This window comes from Vulpes vulpes, chromosome 8, assembly GCF_048418805.1.
Source record: "Vulpes vulpes isolate BD-2025 chromosome 8, VulVul3, whole genome shotgun sequence".
Classification (NCBI taxonomy): Eukaryota; Metazoa; Chordata; class Mammalia; order Carnivora; family Canidae; genus Vulpes; species Vulpes vulpes.
Window position 1 is genome coordinate 31,067,461 of NC_132787.1, and position 9,467 is coordinate 31,076,927.

At 36.5% G+C, this 9,467-nt stretch overlaps 1 long non-coding RNA gene across 2 annotated transcripts in view; it reads right to left on the reverse strand.

Moving 5' to 3' along the window:
• The window catches only part of LOC112917254 (uncharacterized), a 34,801-nt gene extending 25,791 nt beyond the window's left edge, over window positions 1-9,010 (reverse strand). For both annotated transcript variants that reach the window (XR_003234446.2, XR_003234444.2), the window contains exon 1: window positions 8,897-9,010. This is a non-coding gene — a long non-coding RNA (uncharacterized lncRNA). The remainder of the gene's footprint in view (window positions 1-8,896) is intronic.
• Window positions 9,011-9,467: the final 457 nt, after the last annotated feature.

The following is a 9,467-nucleotide window of genomic DNA, read 5'->3' on the forward strand; positions in this document are numbered from 1 at the left end:
TGTTACAACTGAAGTAAAGTCTGTTGAAATGCACCATGAAGCTTTGAGTGAGGCTCTTCCTGGGGACAATGTGGGCTTCAATGTCAAGAACGTATCTGTCAAAGATGTTCATCTTTGGCAACGTGGCTGGTGACAGCAAAAATGACCCACCAATGGAAGCGGCTGGCTTCACCGCTCAGGTGATTATCCTGAACCATCTGGGCCAAATCAGTGCTGGATATGCACCTGTGCTTGATTGTCACACAGCTCAAGTTGCTTGCAAGTTTGCTGAGCTGAAGGAGAAGATAGATCGTCGTTCTGGAAAAAAGCTGGAAGATGGTCCCAAGTTCTTGAAATCTGGGGATGCTGCCTTTGTTGATATGGTTCCTGGCAAACCTATGTGTGTTGAGAGCTTCTCTGACTATCCTCCTCTGGGCTGTTTTGCTGTTCGCGACACGAGACAGATGGTTGCTATGGGTGTCATCAAAGCAATGGACAAGAAGGCAGCTGGAGCTGGCAAAGTCACCAAGTCTGCCCAGAAAGCTCAGAAGGCTAAATGAGTATTATCCCCAATACCTGCCACCCCAGTCTTAATCAGTGGTGGAAGAACAGTCTCAGAACTGTTTGTGTCAGTTGGCCATTTAAGTTTAATAGTAAAAGACTGGTTAATGATAATGCATGGTAAAAACTTCAGAAGGAAAAGAGAATGTTTTGTGGACCATTTGGGGTTTTTTTGTGCATGTGTGGCAGTTTTACATTATTAGTTTTTAAAATCAGTACTTTTTAATGGAAACAACTTGACCAAAAATCTGTCTCAGAATTTTGACACCCATTAAAACAAAAGTTTAATGAGAAAAAAAAATGTTTAAAGTTAGAAAATAAAAGGTTTAAATCTATAGCTCATAGTAGATAAATAGTCCATTACTTTGAAGTAGAAGTAGCTACTTCCACTTAGCTCTCAACCTCAATTGGAATATCAACTTAAATAAATAAATAAACAAATAAATAAATAAAGTATCAACTTAGTATCTAAAATGCAAGAAACAAGCCCCACACCATGCTAAGATATCTTAACAAATTCTCCCAAATTTGGCTCTGTGGGATCTAAATTAAGTTTGTAAAATAGTTTTATCACTCAAGTTAATTGAGTAAATTTTATTTTAATGACGACACCTTTCCTTTTTAATTCCAATTCTGACCAACTTATTAAATAAATTTGATATGACATAAGCCAGCGGTGGAGACAGAATCTATTTCAAAGTAGAGAGTGAAATTATGGAGGTACTGCTCCCGTCTTTGGCCTTTGCTTGTTTTCTTCATACAGTAAATATTTCTGATGTAAATGCAGGTGACAAAGGTACATTATTTGTATTTATATACATTTAACTTATGTTTAGATCTTATTTTCCAAAAGGGTACCAGTGCCAGTCATGAGATATCCTATGAATTTAGGAAACCAATAATCATTGAATAAAGTTCCAACAGACATGTCAGCCAACTTATTAAGTTAAAATAAGATAAATTATTAAAAGGTACCCAAAGTCAATGGGACAATATCTCTAATGAATATCTTACAGAGCAAGGGGTTTTAGAGAATTTTATTTGAATATTAGATATCCTTATACTGATAATATTTGTAGTACAGCTTACAAACAAAAAGGTCTGACAAAATAGTTTGAGTCTGCTTTTCCACAATTCCAGAATAATGCTAAGGCATAGCTATGTGTCCAGTCAATAAGGAAATGCAAGTATAGATAGACTCTTCCTCCAAGACAAAACAAAATAAAGCTGCAGACATCCTAATGCCTTGAAGAGGTTCATGACACCCATGGAAACTCTTCAGAGATATTGTCTTGCCTTATGGGCTAGTTAAGATCCATTCACTTAGGGTATCAACCATTATTATGTTTCTTACAAATTTTTGAGATCAAGTTGATTGGATGCATGGATAAAAGTGGGGAGTATATAGAATCAGTTTGATGGTGATAGTAAGTAGAGAAAATTTAGAACTCTATATTCTTAACATTAATATCTATTGTTTCCTGATGGTCTACCACTCATATTTCACATGCTTTATTTTCTTCCCTCCTTGCGCTAGACCTCAAGGAATATTTTTTATCTTTTTATTTAAAGAAAAAAATAGACATTCAAACTTTAAATAACTTGCCTAGAATGATATAACTCTAAGGGCAGAGGCAAGATTTGAACCTAAGTCAGCCAAATTTCAAGGCTCATGGTTTGTTGTGTTTTTTACCACAACTGAATTCAGTTTTTTCACCCATAGTGTTTATAGTCTACCCCTCTCCACATCATAAACAATTCATTGTCACAAAGCAAAGGTAACTTACGACACCTTGGCTTAACCAACCCTAATGGATTTGGTCACCTATGTATTTTTCCATGTGACTGAAGGATCACATGTAACCAGATGACTAAAAAGCTCTTCTACCTGCATTTGAACATAATGATTCAAACTGTATATTGCCTTATATTTCTGTCCTAAAACCCCAAAGAGCTGGTTACTATAGAAATAAGTCTTGTGGATATGCTATAGACTAACAGGTATACCAAAATACAGATGGTTCCAAACACTAAGTTGAAACAAACAAAAAAATTAATCTGTGGCCATTCTTAATGATTGGCACAATAGGGAATAAATGGAAAGTGAATGTTTTGAATAATGGTATTTAATTGGGTCAGTATCTCATAGCTGGATAGGAGGGCTCCAAGGGGTTTGCAGATACTTTGTTAATTTCCTCCTATATGGCTTTTATTTGGCAATAACAAGACATGGAAATAAACACATCACTTTTAAAGAAACAAAGAGATAATTTTAGCTTAAACAGTGGGTAGTTACTCCACCCTTGTTTCCATTAAGTGGATATTTTTTTTCATTTCAACATCATGGACACTAAGTGTTAGGTCATTTCTCAAAGGGAAATATCCCATCCTTGCTTGTATTAGGAAAGTTTTGGGTTCTAGCTAATATTTGTTCGTCCTGGGTAATATATGTGGTTCCATTTTCTAAAAGGCAACCGTCTATTACTTGCTCAATAACATAGGGAGGTCTATACTCCTTCAAAGAATTTTAGAAATAAGTGAAGACAGAAACCCTTTAAGCAAGAGAATCATATGGGCAAAAATTAATTCAAGGCTCTGTCCCTTTCTTCCCCATCTTTCCTCTTACTCAACTGAAATGTTCTAGTATACTTGGCTGTTTACATACTTGCTAATCCTGCCTGCACAGAAAGCAATCTAACTTGCTTTTGCATGCAAGTCTTTGTTATTTTCCCCAAAAATAATTAGTAAAGGTAGATGCATTTAGAACAGGAGGGTGAAGAGGAATTTTTCGGACAAATGGAAAAGGCTCTTAGTGCCCTTCAAATCATACAACATAAAAACATAACAGTTTGAGCCCAGCTCTGAACAAAAAGGAAAATCTCTACTGCAATCCTAAACGCTGCAGCTTATGTTCGAATATTAGACATCTAACTACTTGGCTGACATTTAAACATATGGCTAACATATGCCAAATTTGTTTAAAGTTGTGTCCAAAAGTTCAAATGTGGAAGACTAAAAGTCCTTATTCATGTTTTCTTATTATATTCTCCTGAAGATAAATCAGTGCCAACATGTCTGTGTGTGTGGTGGGGCGGGGGTCTGGTGGGGAGAAATGAAAGAAATTTAGGAAGGGGGAGACAATCCTTCTTTGTTTTTCCTCCTTCCTCAGCAAATGGGGAAGCAAGGCAGAACACTGAAAATCTGCAGCAAAGCAAGTCTTAGTGGCCAGTAGAATACACGTTCTACATGATAGCTGAAGATAAGGGCACAGTTTACTCAGAGGAATGTAAAGCTACCCCAGTTCCATGAATGGGAGAATGGAAAAGGGTGGATTTAAAAATAAATAAATAAACAAATAAGCAAATATGTAAAAGCATATCAAGGCTCATTTACAACTTTACAACTATATTTAGCCTGCATAGTAGCAAGTTTTCAGTAGTAGAAAAATATTAGAAAACCAAAAAAAATGTAACCTTAACTATAGTTACATAATAGATTGTGGTCCTATCTTGCCTAGCACTTTTTAAGAAGGCATGCATTAATTATTTAAATCTCTCAGAATAATCCAAGAAAGTAGATATTTGTTATCATTTCCATTTCACAGAGATGCCCTGAGAAACTAAATATTTTGGCCAAGTCAGCAGTGCAAAAAATGGTGGAGCCAGGATTCAAACTAAGGCTCCTTGGCTTAGGCAAGGCAACTTGGCTCAAGAATTCATAGCCTTAGCCATAGCATATTGATGCTTGGGGCTGAAGAGGGCTGAACTGATCAAGTCTGCTACTATTTTTTTTGAGAGGGCAGGAAGCAAGTTTCATCCTTAGAAATCTAAGGATTATTTTAAATTCTTCTTATATCCATCTACTTCTATGCAGTTATTAGGAGTAAAAATATCTAAAAAACAAGATGCCACATATGATGTATTCCAAAAGAACAAGAGTTTATCAGCAAAGGGAAGTAGGCAACCCCATGTGAAATACAGAATGAGCTCTCCAGCATCATTAGAAAAACACACAAAAGTAGGTTGATGTAAGCAAACAGTGACAAGTAAAAATGTGGTCTTCAGCCTTCTACCATTAACAACCAGAAAAGGACGATTCCAGAAATTGATATTAACTAGTACTATAAACATTTGACAACACAAATTAGAAGAGATATGCTCTTAAAGTCACAAAAGTAGCATCTTCAAAATGACTTTTGTATCAGTGAATAAAGTTACATCAAAAGGGCAAGTACATTTATCAATGTGCTTTTCTTAAAAGGGGTCTGAAATTGAACACAAATCTTTCCTCCAGCTGACATATCTACTTATTGTTTGGGTTCATACCTAACATTTCTGTGGCAATACCTTTGTTCCTGTCACTCCCATATGACAATAATGTTGCCAAACCGGTAATGTCTTCTTCAAGGCTTTTCCTTCAAACCATTCCTTTCTCTTGAAGACTTAACTGACCGTATGCCTCATCTTTGAAAATTGTGACATCGAATACTTGCTCTGCAGTATATATTGTCTGTATTTTATACATTACCTTGTTATTGAAAGAGTAAATTTGTAATGGCTCAATATTCTTACTGACTCAAACACTGATATTATAAGTTTATAAATAAGAGATACTCAGCATGCATGATTTTATATTTTATAGTTACAATGAAATACTTAGAAAGGTGACAGAAGATTTAAAGATTAATTGTAAATCAGTAGCTAGATCCCAAGTAGTGGCCTTTGTTGCAACAAAGTAGATTAGAAGAATAATTTTACAAATCACAGGGACTCATTGGTACTCTTGCCAAGATACATTTAAAATATACTCTCTCACAATAGTCCAGACTCAAAGGGAATTCACATCATTCTATGTTACAGTTCTTGAACTCACCTATTTACTTTTCAAACTAGCACAACAAAGAAGCCATAGTACTTGTAACTAACACATTCTATTAGCCACTTCTTTACTGATTTTGTAGGCTTAGTCATTGGAATCATGAACCTGGCCAACAGAGGTTCTGTGGAGACTTTCAAAGACTCCACCTCAAAGCACTGGCATGTGGCCATCTTTATAGGCTTAGAGTTTCCTAAGCCAGTCATCCCCAAGGGGCAGAATCACAACTATTCAGCTAATTCCACAAGCAGCAAGAATTTGTTAATTCTGCCAAAGTCCATGAGTTTTCACACCTGCAGTCAAATTAGGTTTGGTTTGTGTTCTACCATAAAGTAAAAATATTTGGGTAGCTTGCAATACATTAAGCCTAGGAAATGTTATTTAGACTACTAGGCTCTAACAGTATTGCCTAAGGGATAAAATTGAGAAATGAGGATAAGGCAAAAGACAGGAGCATAGGTACATTAGTGGAAAACAGTATGCAACACCTAAAACCAATAACCCAGTGCCACTTAGTACCATTAACACTTAAACATCATGTAAAAAAGAAACTATGTAAGTCACTTTCCCTAAATATTTTAAACATTATGCAAGAACATTTGCTCCACTATACAACCAGGAAATAATATATTTTAGAGTTAAGGGAATAAACAAAATGCTATTAGTGCCAGAATTGGAGCAAATACTCAAAAAATTCAAATTCCTTATAAATCTTTCAATGAAAAAATCCTTTTAAAGGGGTCTAGAATTGACCTTATTGGGCCTTCCACTCTGATGAAGGGTGTCAATGAAGCAACAGAGCACTTTCAGATATTACTCATCAAATACTCACCAACGCCAAGGTAATAGCTGACATTTGGTTAATTATGATTATGTTCTCAATATTTAATTTATATTAATATAAATTCTCAGAACAAAACAGAAACCATCCCCACTTTTAAGCTGGGGAAATTGAGGCACAGATGCATTAAGTAAACTTCTCAAAGTTACACAGATAACAGGGCTAAGACCTGAAGTGTTGTGGCCTGGTTTCAAAACCTTTGCCCTTTAAATTGCCAACCTAACCCTCCTCTGGCACTTGGAGAGCTAGAGGTAATGATCATGGTGAAATTTCACCCTTGACTTATAATTAATGATAATGAAGTAAAGATATTTTTACACATGCCCCTTTCTTAAAACAGCTGCAAATAACAAGACTTTCAGGGGAGTCTGGATGGCTTAGTCAGTTAAGACTCTGCCTTTGGCTCAGGTCATGATCCCAAGGTCCTGGAATAGAGCCCCACATCAAGATCTCTGCTCAGCAGGGAGTCTGCTTCTCCCTCTGCCCCCTGCTTGTGTTCTCTCCTTCACTCTCTGTCAAATAAATAAATAAAACCTTTTTTAAAAAAAGAATTTCAATAAATATATGACAATACTAAAATATAAACTTTAAAAACTAGGTACCAAATAAGTCTGAGAATAAAATAATGGAGTAATTCAAACTTACCAGTGTTCCAATCCTATTTTTCTTGTCAAACTTAACAGTGTGGGCTTGGGAAAATGATTTTACTTTTAGCTTTTGATTCTTCAATAAGATGAAAATACAGCTATTATGGTAAGGATTAAACACCCGAGTATATACCCTTTACAGCTCCTGGCCAACAGGAACTGCAGTGTCTATAAATTAGTAATGCCAGTTCTTCTGTAAGGACACTAGGGTGATGGAATGGGAGAAGAAAAAAGAAGCTATTTAATTAAAATAGCATTCTTATTATTAAGAAGCCATGTTCCTTGACAGTTTCAGGTGAAGTAAGAGCCCTTGTTGTTCAACTTCTAATTTTATTTAGGTCCCACTCTGGCTGCATGTTAGAAACTCCATGAACTTTATAGAAACATTGATGCTAGGGCCAAGTCAGCCCAATTAAATCAAATCTCTGGAGAGCAGAACTGAACATTATGTTTTTAAATGCCCCAGGTGATTATAATTGAGAATCAAGTCGTATTCTACCATAGGCTCTTCAGCTGTACCCAGTGAAGTGCCTACAGATGTGGTCATGTGGATGGCAGCCACAGGTGCAATGGCTCAAGTTACTTTCTAGCTTTGCAAATATAGGGATGGTAAGACTGACCTTCTCCATAAGAAAGAATAGGTACAATGATAATATAGCTAATTGGACTCAAAAGGTCAGCTTTATTTATGGCCAGTCAGGTGCTCATTTTTCTACTAAGGTGCAGAGTAATCCTTCGACGAGATGGACTTTAACAACATGAAAGACCATTTTTTCCCTAACCCCAAGCTGATTACATCAAAAATATTAGGCCTGGCTTGATTTACAGATCCTGGCTAAGACACTAGAACAGAGGAAGCAGAGACTTAGCTGGCCCTTCCAGGTAAAGTCCCTATCTTTCTTTTTTCTCCAGGGGACTAGAAGAACCAAACAAGTCAACTGCCTTTTCAGCTGAGTGGTGCCATTTTTTCCAGTTTTAAAGCAAAGTACTCTATAAACTAGTAAAAAGCCATGAGCCCATAAATGCAGAGACTCATTATTCATCCTTTATCTGAACAAGAGAGCAAAAAGGATGTGAGGTACAGGTTAACACTTGCTCCTATTTCCCAAGTTGGATGGAAAATTGAAATATCCTGCTTTCTGGCCCAAAACAGCAATGTAGTTTCATGCAATGTTACTATGATTCCACAATTTTTTTTTCTATCATAGCCAGTAGACTGTACAGCCATGCATCTGGTCAACTAGGAGTGTGAATGGCCCTCTTGGCTGTCTTTCTCATTGCCATGCCAGACTAGGTTCAATGCCCTGATACATTCTTCTGAAGTTCATGAAATTGCCACTCAATGGTCACCCCCAAAATACTTTCATATGGGTCAGAACAAAGCATTAACTAATTCAAAGTTATGTGGTCTATACAAAAAGTCAACCTTATTCTATTTCTCATTTCCAGATTACGCTCGGTAATTTTATCCATTATAACTCATCCAAGATTATAGGTGATACCCCAATGACAGCATAAATACTATCTCCAAATAATACAACGTGCTGAAAACTAATATGTACATTTTCTAAATCTGACGTTACCACAGAAAATTACATTTTTAGATGGAATATTCTTCTTGTGCACTAAAAAATCAAAGTTCAAAAGCCATTTTCTCTGTTGCTCAGCTCAGAGGACACTCATTTAATTGGGGTTTCTTCACCAGCTGCTGTGTCCTATGGTGTCCCTCCCTGGTGCCTCCCAAATTGTTATTTCAACTCTAGAGCTTGTGTGTACATCTTTGTCCAGGCCTACTGAAAAGGATATAGGCTATCATATCACTGGCCTCATCTCCATTAAACTTGTAAAACAAATTTTTGGCCCCATGGCTAAATTCCTAGGAACAAGATTATTCCATGCCTACCTACCAAAGTGTACCAAGGCAAAAGCTTGATCTTATCTTAGAAAGGGTAGACAGGAAATATACAAGGTAAAGGAGAAAAATATATCTTACCTTCAATGGATTGGGATGTCATTCATTCTCTGAACAGTAGTCTGAAGCTTGCAGTCTGTAGGATGAAACTCATTTCCAAGAATGTCCCACTGAGAGGTAAATTTTCATATTTCCCCTATCCTAGGGAAAAAAAATCTATCATATGCACCGCTTTATCGCTCAGTCAGGGCATTTGAGACATTCCAGTCTCCATGAGCCTTCTTTTTGCCCCTTGATCCCATATATTTAAAAAGTCTTAATTTCCTTTTTCCCTTTGAGTTTTATGTACTCAGCACTCTAGGCATGGAATTTGTGTAAATTATTTTTCATGCAACCACTGATGCTTCTTATATGTAAACTCCTCTCATTTTTAACCTGCAACCTAAAGAAACATTTACTGCCCTTCTTTCTTTGCAGGCTTTTTATCTATTTCTGCCTTCCAGTAAGATCCCAAAGCATTCTAGTCCTCTGCCATATGTTGCCTATGAATCTTGTCTCCTAGGAGCAGTTTCCCCATTGACCCCACATACATGCCAGATGCAGAACTACTCTCAGCCAACTTTTGAAATGAAGTTGCTGGTGATGCTTTCAA